At 44.5% G+C, this 19773-nt stretch overlaps 1 protein-coding gene and 1 long non-coding RNA gene across 2 annotated transcripts in view; one reads left to right on the top strand and one right to left on the bottom strand.

The window, feature by feature from the left end:
* The window catches only part of TNFAIP2 (TNF alpha induced protein 2), a 214634-nt gene that overhangs the window by 173501 nt on the left and 21360 nt on the right, over positions 1-19773 (bottom strand). The window lies entirely within an intron of this gene.
* On the top strand, positions 9452-12336 carry LOC143942024 (uncharacterized). Its single transcript, XR_013264639.1, has 2 exons — positions 9452-10825; positions 12119-12336. It is a non-coding gene; the product is annotated as an uncharacterized LOC143942024 (long non-coding RNA).

The raw sequence follows: 19773 nt of genomic DNA, 5'->3' as shown, positions 1-19773 counted from the left end.
CTTGTTTCACTACTTGAAGTTGTTTTGTTCACCAGTTTTTCTGTCCTTTTTTGTTCACATACTGATTCATTGTCCTCACTGATGCACTCAATTTATCCTTTTTCATACCAAACAAACACAGTTTTTCCCTTTTTTTTTTTTTTTTGTAACCGTATCTGGGTAGGGTGTCTTTTTCTTTTTCTTTATCTTTTTTCCCCTTCCCAAAGCACCCCAGATGTGTATTTAGATATTTGGGGATGCTTTTTCTATATATATAGATTATGTGTATGACAATATTCTCATACCATATATACACCCTGTGTTTATATATCAAATATATGTCTTTGATTCTATTCATGTTGGGATTTCTATCACAGATGTAGCTTACCACACTAGCCGGCCGCCTATACCTGCACCTATTTCCTATATTTATGGGGGGTATGGTACCCGTGTGACTTCCCGCGAGCCACGCCTCTGGTTCTCCGACTCCACTCCCTCTCCTTGGCATCTTGGCGGAACATACGGACCCGGTAACATTCCAGATATGTGAAGGAAACTGGAACATTACCCTATGGGGGAACTCCACCACTAAGTATTATAACCTACAATTTACTCTATTTCCTTTGGAAGCACACCATTGGGTAAATCATATTAATAAATATTAGATAATCCCAATACAAACAACACTTGATAGATTCATGAGTGTAATTTTGTTTTTATTAACAGACCATCTCTGAAGAAGACCCTAAGTGGTTGAAACGCGTTAGACTATATTTCTACTGTTATTACTTCATACAGTGTATTTATAGCTAAGTCTGTTCAGTGTATGTCCATTGATAATATTGTATTCTGTATATAAGAGCTTGTTTTTTAGTGTTCAGGTGGAGCTCATGAGCAGCACCCTCCGAGCTCTTTGTAGCACTGTGTCCTTCTTGATTATTAAGAATGAAAATATGAAAATTCGAAAACCAGAAAATATGAAATAATAACTAACTAATAATAAATAATAAATTATAGGTATTGGAATTTCCCTTTCAAATTTGGCTGTTAGTGAACGTAATGAGTACGAATTTATCTGAAGTTACGAATTATCTGAAATAACAAATGGAACGTAATGATCTAATGATAATAAATAATAGTAATAATAAAACCTTTTTATTATTATTATTATTTACTATTAATTAGTTCCATTTGTTTAAAAAAAAATCTAAATTCGTAAATTTTCTAATTCGGAAATTTGAAAATCAGAATTTCCGAATTCTGAATTTTGGAATTTCCGATAAAAGCAAATAAATGAATGAAATGAAAACGAGCAAATTTTTTGTCTAGTAATGCAGCACCGTATTAGAAAGAATGGCCTAGTCATGAAGGGGTAAATCTTCCAGAAGTCAAATGGTACATGATATAGAGTAATGCTTTAAAAAAAAAAAATGATACCATTGCTGTATATATTGTGACATACGAGGAATCAATCATGCATATTTGTAAAGCTACTGAAAATCAATAGGAATGCTGGAATGGCATGTACTAACATAGATATAAAATTTTAACCAGCAATTAATTATGTTTTATGTAATAATAATTGAATTATGTATGGCACACAAATAACAGTCTGCCCTGTAATGACTGGCTGTATCCGGGCAGGGCTGGACTGGGACAGAGATTTGGCCCTGGACTTCATCCAGACCGGCCCACTTACATTTTGAGTGTCCCATCAGCACTCCTTACATCAGAGTGTCCCATCAGCACCCCTTACATCAGAGTGTCCAATCAGCTCCCCTTACATCAGAGTGTCCCATCAGCACCCCTTACATCAGAGTGTCCCATCACCAGCCCCCTTACAACAGAGTGTCCAATCCGCACCCCCTTACATCAGAGTGTCCCATTACCAGCCCCCTTACATCAGAGTGTCCCATGAGCAGCCCCCTTACATCAAAGTGTCCCATGAGCAGCCCCCTTACATCAGAGTGTCCCATGAGCAGCCCCCTTACATCAGAGTGTCCCATTACCAGCCCCCTTACATCAGAGTGTCCCATGAGAAGCCCCCTTACATCAGAGTGTCCCATTACCAGCCCCCTTACATCAGAGTGTCCCATGAGAAGCCCCCTTACATCAGAGGGTCCCATCAGCACCCCCTTACATCAGAGTGTCCAATCAGCACCCCTTACATCAGAGTGTCCCATCAGCACCCCTTACATCAGAGTGTCCCATCAGCACCCCTTACATCAGAGTGTCCCATCACCAGCCCCCTTACAACAGAGTGTCCAATCCGCACCCCCTTACATCAGAGTGTCCCATTACCAGCCCCCTTACATCAGAGTGTCCCATGAGCAGCCCCCTTACATCAAAGTGTCCCATGAGCAGCCCCCTTACATCAAAGTATCCCATGAGCAGCCCCCTTACATCAGAGTGTCCCATGAGCAGCCCCCTTACATCAGAGTGTCCCATCACCAGCCCCCTTACATCAGAGTGTCCCATCACCAGCCCCCTTACAACAGAGTGTCCAGTGAGCACCCCCTTACATCAGAGTGTCCCATTACCAGCCCCCTTACATCAGAGTGTCCCATGAGAAGCCCCCTTACATCAGAGGGTCCCATCAGCACCCCCTTACATCAGAGTGTCCCATCGGCAGCCCCCTTACATCAGAGTGCCCCATCACCAGCCCCCTTACATCAGAGTGTCCCATCAGCCCCCTTACATCAGAGTGTCCCATCAGCACCACCTTACATCAGAGTGTACCCATCACCAGCCCCCTTACATCAGAGTGTCCCATCAGCGTCCTTACACCAGAGTGTCCCATCAGCACCACCTTACATCAGAGTGTCCCATGAGCAGCCCCCTTACATCAGAGTGTCCCATTACCAGCCCCCTTACATCAGAGTGGCCCACTGAGCCATCGGCCCACCGGGAAACTCCCGGTAGTCCCAATGGCCAGTACATGCCTGTATCCGGGTATAACCAGCAAGGACGGGCGAGGACTTATTATGATTAGTTAATTTACACATTGTCCATCTATGTGACAGGTGGTTGAACCAGCTGTATTTTTTCTGTTATACCTGGCCTTCGACATGAGAGTCATGTGAGTCAAGTTTGAGTGGAAGACAGTGGTGGACTGATGCTGATCGAGGCAACCAAGCGGTGAGGAAGGTATATAAGGAATTACTTCCAATGGGTTGTATCCCAATTGTAGGTGGTGAGCGATAGACCACGTTGGGTTCTAGGGCTACAACCCTTATATAAGGACAATGGAGGCGCAATGAACATTTGAGTGATTGGAGAGGAGCACCCAATGTTACAAAAGAAAAATCTTTTTCTATATACATATAAGAAGAAGAAGGGGGAGGCAATTCCACCGAAAACGCATTGGCCCTATTATAAATCGCCAATAAATAACTCTAAAATTCATCAAGTGAGACCTTCTTCATTTCGGACATCGGGTGCTCCTCTCCAATCACTCAAGAGTTGGACATGAGAAATCATACCATATACATAAGAGGTGATGTAAAGGGATGGGAGGGAGCTGAGGAGCTGGGACAGCACAGACAATAAGACACTTTTAGAAGAGGAGAGGTCAAATTTTCTAGAAGCGGGTTTCAGCCCGCTGTCTGCTGAAAACAGATTAAAGGGGTGCAGAACGAACCGGTCACCAGATCTAGTGTCCCCATTGGAAGATTTCCCCTCTATTACTTTTCTGGGGACAACCCAAAATCTGGAACTTTTACTTTCACTGCCAAAACATATGGTACCACAGTAACGTGTTATGGTGTAGGTCGATTTTAAATATCTTGCAGGCACCTTTTTTACACGTTTAACACACATAGGGCAACCTATTGAAATGAATGGGCTGCCCTAAAATGCGACACACTGGTAAACTGTGGCTAATTAGAATCTATAAAAATAAAGCTGCTAGAATTTCAATCAAAATTTGAGCAGTACAGTATATGGTACTGCCGGTACTGCTCTATTTGAAAAAAGTTGATCATTCAACCACATTTTTTTCCGAACAAGCCTGTCAGAACATTAACAGCCGTGCAGTGCCTGCATCCAGCCAGATGCAGGTACTGTTTGGGTATTCTCATAGCTCCCAACTGTCCCTGATTTGGAGGGACTGTCCCTGATTTGGAACAATGTCACTCTGTCCCTCGTTCCTCCTCATTTGTCTCTTATTTCGGTCTGATCCCTATACATGTATATAAAATGCACTTTTAATCTTTCAAAAAGTGTTTTCCAGCACTAAACCTTTCATCTGATTTCTAAATGGCTGCATTTGTAAATTCCAAAAGCCAATATAAAGGAATAGTCGTGGTAGCCAATCATGTTTTTTTTGTACAATTCTCCTTTAATGCCATGTACATACAATCGGAATTTCAGCCAGAAAAAGATCAATGAGAGCTTTTTTATCGGAAAATGCCACCGTGTGTATGCTCCATCGGAATTTAGCTGGCTATGTGAACACCCATGCGATCCGATTCTGTTGCGTACCAAAAAAATTATCCTGTGTGAGTTTGATCCAATTGTGATGTGAATTCAGCCATACTATCTGTATGGCTGAAATCGCATTGAGCTAAAATCACATGGCACAGAAATCGCATTTGATTTGCACTGCGATCTCAGAGCACACTAACTTACTGCACCTGTGACAAATGTGTTTATTTATTTTTTCTGACCGTGCCATTGCTATGCAGTGTGATGTGATGCTGGAAAACATGGCAAATCTTGTGCATTTTCCACATCACATCAGTGTGAACCGGAGCTCCACGTTTTCCAGCATAACATCGCACTGCATAGCAATGGCACGGTGCCCATGCGATCTGCTGTGGGTGTCAATGTTAGATTAACAACACCTGGAACAGATTGCAAAACATAGTGCGATTGCCATAATTGCATCGCACGGGTGCGTGTGAGCACCTATGCAATGCGATTCAAATTCGGAAAACAAAAGGGTCCTGCACCATTTTGGTGCGGATGCAATTTGAGCCATACATTGTATGGCTCAAATCGCACCGGACTGACATCACATGCGATGTACACAGGCACGCTGTGCGAATCGCATGCAGTGTTTAGCATGCACCAGTGTGAACCCAGGCTCAAACAAAAACCTTTTGACCTGTTTCATTAGGGTAATGCAAAAACATAAACTGGGAAATAAGGGGTTAATGTTTGGGCTGTGTCAGCTGACCTTTTAGGTTTCTAATTCAACATGTTTTTTTTGTTATTTTTATTTTACATTTTATTTCCCATTCTCTGCACCTGTCCCGGAATAGTGACACATCTGGGCACTGATTGCTAAAGAAAAAGGTTGTTTTTAAACCTTTCTGAAAGTTTGTGAGCTATGTCAGGTTCTGAAACAAATAAAGTTAGGTGAGGAAAAAAAAAGGCTGATTACCCATAAATACCCTCACCTGTGCACATGTCTGTCTTTTCCCCTCTAGATGAAAAACAACATGGCTGCCTGCCACATGCTTGATAAGTAGAGTTTGGATGGCATTATGGTTGCAATGTTCATTTTAAAGCTGCAGTCTAAACCTTTATTATTTGTCGCCACTTTGTTTAAATGTGACAAATATATGTTACAATCTTATTATATAATTTTACTTTTTGTTTAAGTTTTTTTTTTTTTTTTTTTATTGTGGCCTAACTAAATGTTTGTATTCGAACAGGCAAGCCACTGTTACTTTCTCTTTACTTTCTCTGCCTTTTTAACTTCAGGGGATTGGCAGCCCCCCCCCCATATTGTGATTTTGTGGGAAGCATGCCCCCCTATTATGAATTTGTGGGAAGCATGCTTCCCCCCCTGCCCCCCATATTGTGATTTTTCTGGGAAGCATGCCCCCAGCCTTCCCCCACCTCCCATATTGTGCTTTTTGTGGAACGCATGCTCCCCCTATTATGTATTTGTTACTAAACCTGCTTCTCCCCCCCCCCCCATATTGTGTTTTTGTGGGCAGCATGCTTCTCCCCCCCCCCCCCCCATATTTTGATTTTCGTGGGAAGCATGCTCCCCTCTATTTTGTGGGAAGCATGCTCCCACCCCCATATTTTTTTTGTGGGAAGCATCCCCCCCTATTATGAATTTGTGGGAAGCATGCTCCCCCCTATTAATGAATTTGTGGGAAGCATGTGCCATACCCCCCCATATTACACAGCACATTGTGGGTCTGGATGGGGTGCAGAAGCTGGCTAACTTTTCATGTTTAGTGGCTCGTTTCTAGGACTACCCCTTATCCTAGTAACTAATCAGCCACTTCACATGAAAATGTGACCAGACTGCCACCCTCCTGTACCTCCTGCTGTCTGAAGTAGGACTGGCACCACTGACATAAGGGGAAGGATCTGTGATGGCTGCTGGCCAGTAAGGATGAGTTCAGGTGTGTTCAGGACCCGCACATGCAGAGCCCGCCAGGAAATCGGCACTGCACAGTGCTAATGGGCAGCGAGACGTTTCACTATCTCTGCAGCCGTAGATTGGGAATATGTATTGCTGCCTGTGATTATCTCTGTGCAGTGATGACTTCCTGGCAGGCTCTGCATATGCGGGTTATGAACACACCTGAGCTCACCCTTACTGGCCAGCCCAATATAATAGGCTAAGCTGCATGTGTCTTTATCTTCAATATCATGCAGTGGTTATTCCTTTGTGTTGCAAGGCTGTGTACGCATGACTTAAAGCACAACATTGCTGCTTATTTTGGCTTTTTGAATCCATTAACTTCTCGTACTTGATGATAAAGCAACATTTGTATATGAAATGATTTGATGTATGACAATGCTAGTTGCCAGGCTGTCATGCTGGTGTTTAAATCCAGTCTATGCAGGTTGGGGCTTTTATCCCAGATCTGCATTCTTGACAGGGGGTAAGTGATAACGAGCTCTAGAAAGCCAGCATTGTCAGTAGTTCAGCAATGCTAGCGCCCACATTTCTCAAGTTTTTATAGTAGTTGTTTTTGATAAATGCATTCGATTTCAGTGGGCATGATGCCTTTTTTGTTTTGTTCTTTAGCTTCTACTGGGAATGAAAAGCTCAAAGCAATGTGGAATTTCTTCTGTGGCCCTGCAGCGTCAAATGGTAGGTTCCCATACAAACAATTGAGTTGTTTGGGTTTAGCCACACATTTATGTGGACCCAGTGTTAAATTGCTAATTGAGTTATGAACTGTTATCATGACTCATGGGCTTGGGTTTAACCACTTGTTAGTGGTCCCCAGGTTCTGGGATCTAGGAGTGAAAAGTCCTAGTTCAGTTTGAAATCCCTAGATTGCACTCCTAGGCTGATTGACTGACTGAGCTTTCCTTGCAGTTCGGTTTAGACAGTGTTGCTTGCCCCACCCTGTCATACCGAGAGGCCTGGTTGGTTTCTTTCACTCTCCTCTAGGGGTCCTTCTGCAAAGGAGATGGAGGGCTGCTAGGCTTTTAACTCTCTGATCCCTCTTGGGAAGTCTATGGAGAGCTTGGGCCCTGGGTCTCGCTCTCTGGAAGCAAAGGGTCTGCTGTTCTTAGATGGTCTGAACTTTCTGTTTTGAACTGTTTGGCTAACTGGCTGGTCGATGGGCTCTCTGTAGCAGAGGGCTTGGAGACTGGGTCGATCCCAGTCCTTGCTGGATCAAGGGGCCAGTGCCCAGTCCTTTGTGAAGGTTGGGGCTAGGACCGATTCAGTCTTCTTGCCCTCTGCTGCAGTTTGGCTTGGAAGCTGGTCTAGGTCAACCATGGTCATCTTAGGAATGGCACATACTTTCTTCCTGGGAGTACAGTGTCCGTCTTGGTCTTTCTTGGTTAGAGCATGAGGGCACCATGCTAGAATCAACATACTTTGGCCAGACCAACACTGGCACTCTATTCTTGGGTCAGACTTTTTGGTATTGTGTTAAATACCTTATCCTCTTAGGGGGTTAAGGGTCTGGCACGTGCCATTCCCACAAAATGGCAACACTTCAACTTTTTTCATTGGCAAACTTCACTCAGATATCTCATTATGAAGCTTTTCTGCTTGGTTAATGTATCTAAAATGCTTACAAAATGTTTTATAATTCTATTGTTTATGGGATTCTAATGCCTACTTTTTTTTGTAGCTGGTGAGGTGCCATCAAGACTGAACTATGGCAGCACTGAACAGATGACAAATTAAAGATATGTATTAAATTTGGCTTTTAAATGCAATAATCTATGGGACAGGTTAAGTGAAATGTGCTTTTGATAGTTTAGGTACCAAATCCTGGTATCTTATAATTTTTGTTTCCATTTTTTTTCCACGATTAACACTACTAGAAAGTCTATCCTGAAGCAGTTACCCAAACTAGTTGGGTTACAAAAAAGTGGTCTCACTGGGGCCAGATGTGATCCTTTGCTTGCCTTATCTGGGACTTGAGGTATAATTCCTGCTACTGACAACCAATGAGGCAGTATTCCTTACACTCAAACATGGGGCACCATTTCTCTCCCCCCCCCCCCCCTGACACCAACTATTTCTCCAATACCTAAAGATTTGGCATGATTTACGCTCGGTGTGCAAATTTCAGCCACCCTAAATTCTCAAGTACAGTAAATTGACCTTGTAGAAAGTTTGCAGTAGACTTTAATTGCTAGGTAGGAAAGGTTGCAGCATTTTATTTTTTTTCCTTAATTGATGGCTCTGAGAAACACACTAATGTGCATTAACATATATTGATATATGAAAATGTGACTCCCACTCTCCTGTGCCTTCTGTCCTGTCTGAAGTAGGACTGGCAACACTGATGTAAGGGGAAGGATCTGTGATGGCAGCTGGCCAGCCCAATATAAGAGGCCAAGCTACATGTGTGCTTATCTGCAATATTGTGCAGGTGTGGCAATGATTATTGCTGTGCGCATGCCTCAAAGCACATTGCTGCTTATTTTGCCTTTGAATGTGTAATTGCTTTATCTAGAATTAAGTTTCCTGTATATGAAATGACAATGCTACTTGCCTAGCTGTCATGCTGGTGTTTAAATCCTGATGAGTATGCAGTTTGGGGGCATTTATCCAAGATCTGCATTACATGACAAGGGATAAGTTATAGCAAGATCTAAGAAACCAGCTTTTTCAGTAGGGCAGCAATACTTGAACCCACATTTCTTATAGCTATTTTGATATCTGCATTGCGTTTCAGTGGACATGAGGCCTGCAACATCAAATGGTAGGTTCCCATACAAACACTTGGGAGTTGTGAGCTTTTATCATAACCCATGTTTAACACTGGGTCCACAAAACGTGTGTGGCTAAACCTAAACTGCTGCATGAGCTATGAACTGTTGTCATAACTCAGGGGCTTGAGTTTAAGCACTTGTTTGGTCCCCCACATTCTGGGGTTTAGGAGTGAAAAGTCTTAGTTTAGTTTGAAATGGCCTAGGAGCTCAATCTCCTCTATACTCAACACTGTCTAACCTGAATTGCAAGGAAGGCTCAATCATCAGCCTAGGAGCTCAATCTCCTCTAGATGACCATTGAGCCTTCCTTGCAATTCAGGTTAGACAGTGTTGCTTGCCCGTCCTTGTTTATACCAGAAAATTCAGCTGGTGTCTTTCACTCTCTCCTGAAGGTTACCGGGAGGTCTTTCTGCGAAGGAGGTGGGACAACTGTGCTAGCCTTTCACTCTCTTGGAAAGTCTCCGGAGAGCTTGGCCCCAGGTCTCATTCTCTGGAAGTAAAGGGTCTGCTGTTCGACGGTCTGAACTTTCTATTTTGAACTGTGATTGGCTAACTGGGCTGGTCGATGGGCTTCTCTGTAGCAGAGAACTTGGAGACTGGGTCAATCCCAGTTCTTGCTGGATTGGGGGATGAGTGCCCAGTCTTTCGTGAAGGTCGGGCCTAGGACTGATTTAGTCTTTTTGCCCTCTGCTGCAGTGTGGCTTGGAAGTTGGTCTAGGGGGTCAATCGTGGCTCATTATGGGAATGGGAGGGTTATCTTTGACTGCACATTTCTTCCTGGGAATACCGTGTCTGTCTTGGTATGGTTCTTGGTTAGAGTATGAGGGCACCATGCTAGAGTCAACAGATACTTTGGCCAGACCAACACTGGCACTCTATTCTTGGGTCAGACTTTTTGGTATTGGGTTAGATACCTTCTCCTCTTAGCGGGAGAAAAATCTGGCGCATGCCATTCCCACAAAATGGTGACTATCAACATTTTCGTTGGCTAACTTCATTCAAAGGTTTAAACTGTCGTTTTGAAATATCTTATGAAGCTTTACTGCTTGTTCACACTTAAAGTGGTGAGCCGATCTCTGCAAAATTAAAAGCCAGCAGCTGCTGACTTTTAATGATGGGACACTTGCCTGTCCTGACATCCAGCGATGTCAGCAATGCAGCTGATGTTTCCATAAGCTGTCGGGTGCATGCCACCTCCATTACAAGTAAGGTAACCTGGCAGGAACACTACTGTGCATTCGCAAGGCTCAACTCCTCTCTCCTACTGGCCTGGAGGCTGGGGAAGGAGGAGGGAGCCTGGGCTTTAATAAAAAATGTTGCTGATCCTTTTACCACTAACTGTCACCAAACTGAAATGTTTTAAATTATCACTTTAAAAAATGCTTCTATTTTACTGCTTGTTCACACTTAATGAGAGTACATTTGCTGCTCCTTTCACCTCTGTAACTCGTGGTCACTGTATGTGGCTTTATTTGCTGCATTTGCTTTTCTAGTGTCTGTTTAAAGACTGAACTGTCTACTGCAAGTTTGTAAGTAGGTAACAAGTTTGTATCTAAAGTACTTACAAAATGGTTTATAAATGTTTGTTTTATGGGGTTCTAATGCCTACGTCTTTTTATTTTGTAGCTGGTGAGGTTCCAATCAAGGGTGAACTATGGCAACACTGCCAACAGATGACAAATTGGAGGTATGTATCAAATTTGGCTTATAAGTCCAGTAATCTATTGGATAGTTTAGGTGAAATGGGTTTCTTAGTAGTTTAGGTACCAAATACTGGTATTTTATCTATCTTTTCATGATTAACACTACTAGAAAGTCTATCCTGAAGGCAGTTCCTCAAACTAGTTGGGTTACAATAGACCAGTGGTCTCACTGGTGCCAGATGTGTTCCTTATTTGGGCCTTGAGGCATAATTCCTACCACTGACAATGAGATGGTATCTCTTCTACTCGAACATGGGGTACCATTTCTTCCCCTAATACCTAAAGCTTTGGCATAGGTTATGCTCAGTGGGCACATTCCAGCCCCCCTAGAGTCTCAAGGTAAATTTTCCTGTTCTTTTAGAAAGTTTAGAGGACCCCCTGCTGTAGGTATTTCATATTGAGTATGAAATGTTGCTGCATTTACAGATTTAAAGCTATAACTTCAGTCTTGGTAAAACTAATCTGTATAGGAATAAAAACCTAAAGAAAACAAACGCAGCCACCACCTCCAAAAATTGAGATAGAGATAGATATATATATATATATATATATATATATATATATATATATATATATATATATATATATATATACATTTTTTTTTTTGTATAGCTTGTTTTACATCACTCCCTGTGTGCAGTTCTGTAGGATCCAGTTAGGCAACAGTTTTTGTTAAACTTACGGGTATATTATGTTCCTGAAGGTGAGTGTATAATATTATATATTCCCTCTTCATAGCCAAAGCAGTTTTTTTTTTTTGCACAAGTCAAAATGTGTTGAAGCCTGAAAATTACATAACCCTCAACCAAATATATTTTCTGAAAGCAGACACCCTAGAGAAGTGTGGCAATTCCTGTTTGTCACGCGATATTACCGTAGGGGACTAGAATACAATTTCAGTTAAACGCATTCAAAGTTAATTTTAGGGAGAAAATGCAATAAGTTACCCAATTGACCTTTTTTTTTTTTCTACAAAAATCACATAAGGGACACAGTTGCCTATAGGGGTTTTTTCTTTTTTTTTTTTTTTTTTTTTTTTTTTTTTTTACTGTTTCTCTTTAATGAGGCACCCAAGCAATGCATTGCATTATTTCCACAGAGGCCCTGAAGTGATGTCACATGTCACTTCTGGGTCAGCAGCAAGAAGGTGGGGAGAGCAGATCAGCAAACATTTAACTAATCTAAAAGTAGGTGTAATGCGAGTGGCTGGAAAAATACTTTTAAAGACTATGCTTGGAAATGTCTTGCCTCTAACCCTATACCTTTCCTCTTTTTAGCTGCTGCCTCCATTCTGCTCACCTATACTTGATGTGTTCATATGCAAGCAAGGCCAAAGTGAACTTTGATCATCCCAGAGATGTCATTTTTATCGCTTAGCTTGATTTTACTTTTTATTTTTTCTGTGATTGTATTAGGCCAGTGATGGCCAGCCTTTACCACTGAAATGCGCATAAAAACCATTGTACATGGCTAAATAAAGGTTGACCTGATTAAACATGAGAAATGTCTTCAATACTTTCTTTACGATGTGTTTTAACTAGCTGATGGTGGGTAGTGTGCATTCATTAAGATTGAATTACCATTTTAATTGGAAAACTATAAAGATAATTGAGGGGGCAAAGAACTTCCTCACGACTTCTTCTTTCCAGGCTCCCATGACACTGGAAGTGATATCACTGACTCTTCCCTGGGAGGAGTTGGTGACTGTGGACTTCTGATGTCACAACCTCTGATTTGGCTAATCAGAAGATTTTTATGCATTGCTAGGATACGTCACTTTCTCTGATTGGCGGAGCACCGAATAGTTACTCTAGTTCCAGGTATGTGAGGAAGTCTTGGCTCCAATCCAGAACAGAGTGTGGTATGCTGCATGTAGCTTCAGCTACTTGGTTTATACTGCACATCCAGAGAATGAGTATCCCTAATAGACTTTGGAGGCATTGGTATCTATACAAAATATTGCAACGTAATTTTAAAGTGTAGCAAAGATATTTTAACAAAACAATTTGTCCATATATACAGATTTGTGTGTGGATATAGATCAGAGGGGTGAAGAGTTGGCTCCGGGGCAGTCCAGTAAAATAAAAAAGGCTTCTATTCAGCAAAACAGTGGTTTAAGCTCACCCAGCAATGGACATTTCCACTTTCTTTCTTTCTCTCTTCCTTCTCTCTTCCTTCTCTCTTCCTTCTCTCTTCCTTCCCTCTCTCCCTCTCTCCCCCCAAGATCAGTCAGAGGTGCTGCTAGACTGGCAAAGTTGGGGACAAACCTCCTATAATAGCCCACAATGCCAAAGAGAGAACGCACTTGTTTGTGAGTGGACGGCCATTTCTGAATAGCCTCCACCTTGTTTAGTTGGGGCTTAATCACACCCCTGCCTACAACATACCCCAGGTAGCAGGCCTCCTCCAACTCAACCTTGCTCTTTTCTGGATTCACTGTGTACCCCGCCCTTCGGAGGGCATCCAAGACCAACTGGACCTTTGGTAAGTGACTCTCCCAGTCCTTACTGAAGATGACAATGTCATCAAGATAGGCTCCTGAGAATTCCTTATGAGGTCTCAGGACGAAGTCCATGGTCCTCTGGAAAGTGGCTGGGGCCCCATGTAACCCGATTGGCATACTGCCATAAGCCCTCGGGTGTGGCAAATGCAATTTTTTTTCTTTAGCCTCTGGGAAAGCGGGATCTGCCAGAATCCCTTGGTCAGGTCAAGAGTGGTGATTTACCAGGCCGGTCCTAATCTCTCGATTGATTAATCGACCCGGGGCATGGGATACATGTCTGGCTTGGAGACTTCATTTAACTTGCGAAAATCATTGCCGAACAGCCAGGTTCCATTCAGCTTGGGTACAAGGACTATAGGGCTAGACCAGCTATTTGAAGGCTCCCCAAGGTCCAACATGCTGGTGCAACATTATGAGGGGCTCCTACCATCCATGTACTTTGCTGACTTCCTCTGGTGAACAAAACACCAGTCACGTTTCTGTTGTAACGCAATTTGGATCCGAAATTTCATATAAAATTTGTAAGCGTAGAAATGCCCATAGTGTTCCCCTCCCCCCATCCCTGTGCTGAGTTTCCCAGTCTGAGTGTACACCCGCTGTGCCCTTTATGAAGGGTTCACACCGTCCGTGTGCTGTGCTGACTACCCGAGTAGGTCAGTGTAGGAATCGGGTTAATGTAGTGGTCACGGTAGGAATCGGGTAGGTCAGTACTAGTGGAAGGGACTCAGGGAGTGCTAAAAGTCTGCAGGTTAGAGGGTGCAAATTTCTTGCCTTGCCTCGGGCGCTGACAACCCACACTACCCCACTGAGTGCATCTATAATTTAAGGATATGCTTAAAATATTTTACCATTTGCCAATAAAAAAAATTCCTTGGATTTCAGTTTAAAAATCTGGCCACCTTAGCCTAGCACCCAGTGAGTAGCAATGCCCATGGCCCTGTGAATAGCAGTGTTTAGGGTCCAGTAAGAATCAATGTCAGTGGCCCTGTGTACTGAACGGTGTTTCTGGACCAGTGAGAAGCAACTTCTAGGGCCCAGCTTGGACCAAGCAATGGCCCAGTGAAAAGCAATGTCTTGGGCCCAGTGAGAAGTGTTCATGGTCCAGTGAGAAGCAGTATCTAAGGTCCAGTGAGAACCAACACCAAGGGCCCAGTGAGGATCAGTGTTTGGAGTCCAGTGAAAAGTGTTTATGGCCCTTTCAGAAGCAATCCCACCAGCCCAGATATAATTCTGTCCACATTATATATTTAAAAGTGTGAAGATACTATAGATTCTTCCTATTCCATATTAAAATTACACAACTCTGACCGTTCTAAAACATTACTCTTAACAACAAGGGAGGTTTAAGTGAATTCTCGGGAGATAAAACTTGATAGACGCGGAGACGTTTGGAAATTCCGCGGAAGCTGACCATTAATTCTCTCATTCCTGACATTTTCTTTAAACAGCCTTTTGTGTTTACCAGGCAGGAATTTGCATCCTTTCCTCCAGGCTTTTATATCCCTATTTACATCCCAACCATCAGCTTTTCTGTGTTTTGTCAATGAGTCATTGAAAGGACAGATTTATCCTCAAGCAGCCATGGCTTACCCACTTCACTCTGGCTGTACTTGGCACAAAGTCCACTCTTACCACACTAACCGCTGTATAAATATCGGCTACATCAAACAAAAGGCTTTTCATTGTCCAGAATGACTACAGAAATTTTTTAGTATGTACACATCTTGGGTATTATATATTGTAACGTTATTAGCTATATTGAGCATTAATGAAAGAATCCAACCTCATGCTTGGGGATTAACAAATACATGTCAGTAACCAAAAGGCATCCATGTTAAAGTATAACAAAAACGTAATATATTGCAGTTTACTTCTTATGCCCTGTACACGCGATCGGATCATGTTGTTGAAAAGTCCGATCGTGTGTGGGCTCCATCTAACTTTTTCTGTTGGAATTTCCCACACACAATTTGAGAGCTGGATCTAAAATTTTCCAACAAAATCCGATTGTTTAAATTCCGATCATCTGTATACAATTCTGATGGACAAAGTGACACACGTGCTCAGAATAAATTACGAGACAAAAGCTATTGGCTACTCTTTATAGTCCCGTCGTACATGTTGTACGTCACCTCGCTCTGAACGATCGGCTTTTCCGACAACTTTGTGCGACCGTGTATGCAAGACAAGTTTGGGTCAAAATCTGTCAGAAAAAATCCGTTGGATTTTGTCGTCGGAATGTTCGACCGTGTGTACAGGGCATTAGATGTGGTGGCTGCATTTGTTTTCTTCTTTTTTACTTTATTTCTGGAGCAGTGTTTAGGGCCCAGCAAAAAGAAATGCCTAGGGTCCAGGGAGAAGCAATACCCAGATCCAAGTGAGGGACAGTTCCTACACTTATGTGATAAGCAATGCCCAGGGCCTTGTGAGGAGCAGTGTTTAGGGCCCAGTGAGAAGCAATGCTCAGGTCTAAGTGAGGGGCAATTTCTAAAGTTAAGTGACAAAAAAAATTCCTAGAGCCCTGTGAGGAGCAGTGTTTAGAGCCCAGAAATAAGCAATGTCTAGGGCCCAGAGAGAAACAATGCCCAGGTCCAAGTGAGGGGAAATTCCTAAAGCTAAGTGACAAGCAATGCCCAGGGCCCTGTGATCAGCAGTGTTTGGGGACCAGTGAGAAGCAATGCTTATGGCCCAATGATCAGCAGCAACTAGGACCTAGTGAGAAGAATCCCTAGGAGTTAAATTACAAGCGATGTTCAGTAGTGATGGACGAACTTCCGACGAGACGTCTCGCGAATGTGAACCACAAACGCGGCCAAAAGTTCGCAAACCGCAAAGTTTGCGGTGGACCCCATTGACTTTAATGGCAGGCGAACCTTAAAAAAATCCAGGTCATATTTTCAGCCCCAAAATACTTACTAGCTGTGCACACACAGTCCCACAACATGGACACTGACATAACAAAAGTATTAAGTGAATCTGGGATTGACAACGACAAGCATTCTTTTTTTTTTATCTGTGAATTTTTGTCAATTCAGGAGCGCATGAAGGCCATGGAGGAGAGGCAAGGTAAGGGCAGGCTATGAAGGGGGTGCAGGAGATGATCAGTGCCACAGTCAGGGCAGCGCAGTCCTGTGAATGTGTCTAAGTGTGCTAACCTCTGCTTGAGCCCCTCCCTGTGCCTGGCCCTTACCCCCACTTATGCAGGGCTCCACTGCAGTGATCCAGAGGTGCCAGTCAAGTGCTGATCCTCAGCCATGGTGCTGGCACTGCCTGCTGATTAGCTTCTCCGCTGCTATCTCCCTCACTGATACCAGCACTGAGATAAAACACTGACACCAGCACCGTCATAGAGACTGAGCACTGACACCAGCACCGTCATAGAGACTGAGCACTGACACCAGCACCGTCATAGAGACTGAGCACTGACACCAGCACCGTCATAGAGACTGAGCACTGACACCAGCACCGTCATAGAGACTGAGCACTGACACCAGCACCGTCATAGAGACTGAGCACTGACACCAGCACCGTCATAGAGACTGAGCACTGACACCAGCACCGAGATAGAGAGCACTGACACCAGCACCGAGATAGAGAGCACTGACACCAGCACCGAGATAGAGAGCACTGACACCAGCACCGAGATAGAGAGCACTGACACCAGCACCGTGATGGAGAGCACTGACACCAGCACCGTGATGGAGAGCACTGACACCAGCACCGAGATAGAAAGCACTGACACCAGCACCGAGATAGAAAGCACTGACACCCCACCAGCACCGTGATAGAGAGCACTGAGACCACACCAGCACCGAGATAGAGAGAGAGCACTGACACCAGCACCGAGATACAGAGAGAGTGCTGACACCAGCACCGAGATAGAGAGCACTGAAACCACACCAGCACTGTGATAGAGAGCACTGACACCAGCACTGTGATAGAGAGCACTGAGAGCACACCAGCACCGAGATAGAGAGCACTGACACCAGCACAGAGATAGAGAGCACTGACACCAGCAGCGAGATAGAAAGCACTGACACCACACCAGCACCGTGATAGAGAGCACTGACACCACACCAGCACCGTGATAGAGAGCACTGACACCACACCAGCACAGAGATAGAGAGCACTAACACCAGCACCAAGATAGAGAGCACTGACACCACACCAGCACTGTGATAGAGAGCACTGAGACCAGCACCGTGATAGAGAACACTGACACCAGCACCGAGATAGAGAGCACTGACACCACACCAGCACCGAGATAGAGAGAGAGCACTGACACCAGCACCAAGATAGAGAGCACTGACACCACACCAACACCATGATAGAGAGCACTGACACCAGCACCGTGATAGAAAGCACTGACACCAGCACCGAGATAGAGAGCACTGACACCAGCACCATGATAGAGAGCACTGACTCCAGCACCGTGATAGAGAGCACTGACTCCAGCACCGTGATAGAGAGCACTAACACCAGCACCGAGATACAGAGAGAGCACTGACACCAGCACCGAGATACAGAGAGAGCACTGACACCAGCACCGAGATACAGAGAGAGCACTGACACCAGCACCGAGATACAGAGAGAGCACTGACACCAGCACCGAGATACAGAGAGAGCACTGACACCAGCACCGAGATAGAGAGCACTGACACCACACCAGCATGTGATAGAGAGCACTGACACCAGCACCGTGATAGAGAGCACTGAGACCACACCAGCACCGAGATAGAGAGCACTGACACCACACCAGTACTGAGATAGAGAGCACTGACACCAGCACCGTGATAGAGAGCACTGACACCAGCACTGTGATAGAGACCACACCAGCACCAAGATAGAGAGCACTAACACCACACCAGCCCCGAGATAGAGAGCGAGCACTGACACCAGCACCGAGATAGAGGGCACTGACACCAGCACCGTGATAGAGAGCACTGACACCAGCACCGAGATAGAGAGCACTGAATCCACACCAGCACCGTGATAGAGAGCACTGAGACCACACCAGTACCGAGATAGAGATCACTGACACCACACCAGCACCGAGATAGAGAGAAAGCGCTGACACCAGCACAGAGATAGAGAGAGAGCACTGACACCACACCAGCACCGAGATAGAGAGCACTGACACCACACCAGCACCGTGATAGAGAGCACTGAGACCACACCAGCACCGAGATAGAGAGCACTGACACCACACCAGCACCAAGATAGATAGAGAGCACTGACACTAGCACCGAGATAGAGAGAGAGCACTGACGCCAGCACCGAGATAGAGAGCACTGACAGCAGCACTGATACCAGCAACTCGCTGTGGGACCCAAAAATATGACACCACTCAACCTCTTAAAACAGGAGGGTACGGGCATATAGTACGGTGTGCTTTTTTTGTACAAGGAAGTGAGCCAAAGGTAGAAAAAAGGTCTGTGTGCTCGATTAAATCATTTATAGAGTTATGCATATACATGGTCTACTGGTCACATGTGTTGAATTCCTCCAAGATCCATGCCTCATTCATTTTTATAAATGTGAGGTAGTCAACACAGTCGTGAGCTAGGCGAGTGCGCTTATTGGTCACGATCCCCCCTGCCACGCTGAACGTCCTTTCGGACAGGACACTGGACGAGGGGCAAGCCAACAGTTCCATTGCAAATTGGGCAAGCTCTGGCCAGAGGTCAAACCTGCCCACCCAGTAGTCCAGGGGTTCATCACTTCTCAGAGTATCCACATCGGCCATTAACCCGATGTAGTCAGACACCTGTCGGTCTAGGCGTTCCCTGATGCTGGATCCGGATGACACCTGTCGATGGGTCGGCTGAAAGAATGACCTCATATCAGAAGTCACCAACACATCTTCAAACCGCCCTCTTCTTGCGGGCGCTGTTGGATTGGTACCCGCAACTCTTTCTCTGGTAGTGGGAATTCCTCCTCTGCCAGCGCAGGCAAAAGCAGAATGCAGCATTTCTCAAAGCAAGGCCTGTAAGTGCTCCAGTCTCACAGCCCTCTGTGACGGTGGTAACATTTCCGCCATTTTGTGTTTGTACCGGAGGTCTAAGTATGTTGCCACCCAGTACTGGTCCTTGACCTTTATGCTTTTTATACAGGGGTCCCTGTTAAAACACTGGAGCATGAAGGCCCCCATTTTCACTAAACTGGAAGCAGTGTGGTGGCCTGGCTCCTGCTCATCATCCAGGATAATGTCGTCCTCCTCGTTCTCCTCTCCCCATCCACGCACAACAACAGGGATCCTAGAAAGGTTTAAAGCATGCTCTTCTTGCTCCTCCTCATCCTCCCCGGCACCATCCTCCTCTGACTCCTCTTCAGACTCCTGTTGTTGACTTGTCTCAGATAGAGTGGAATTCATCCAGCATTGGGACTTCCTCATCTTCCTGCTCCTGCTCCTCCACGGCTTGATCAATG

The sequence above is a fragment of the Lithobates pipiens genome, unplaced genomic scaffold, assembly GCF_037356315.1.
Source record: "Lithobates pipiens isolate NorthernLeopardFrog02 unplaced genomic scaffold, aLitPip1_a1.2 Scaffold_30, whole genome shotgun sequence".
Lineage (NCBI taxonomy): Eukaryota > Metazoa > Chordata > Amphibia > Anura > Ranidae > Lithobates > Lithobates pipiens.
Note: the sequence above shows the minus strand (reverse complement) of the source record. Positions and strands in the feature narration are given on the sequence as shown.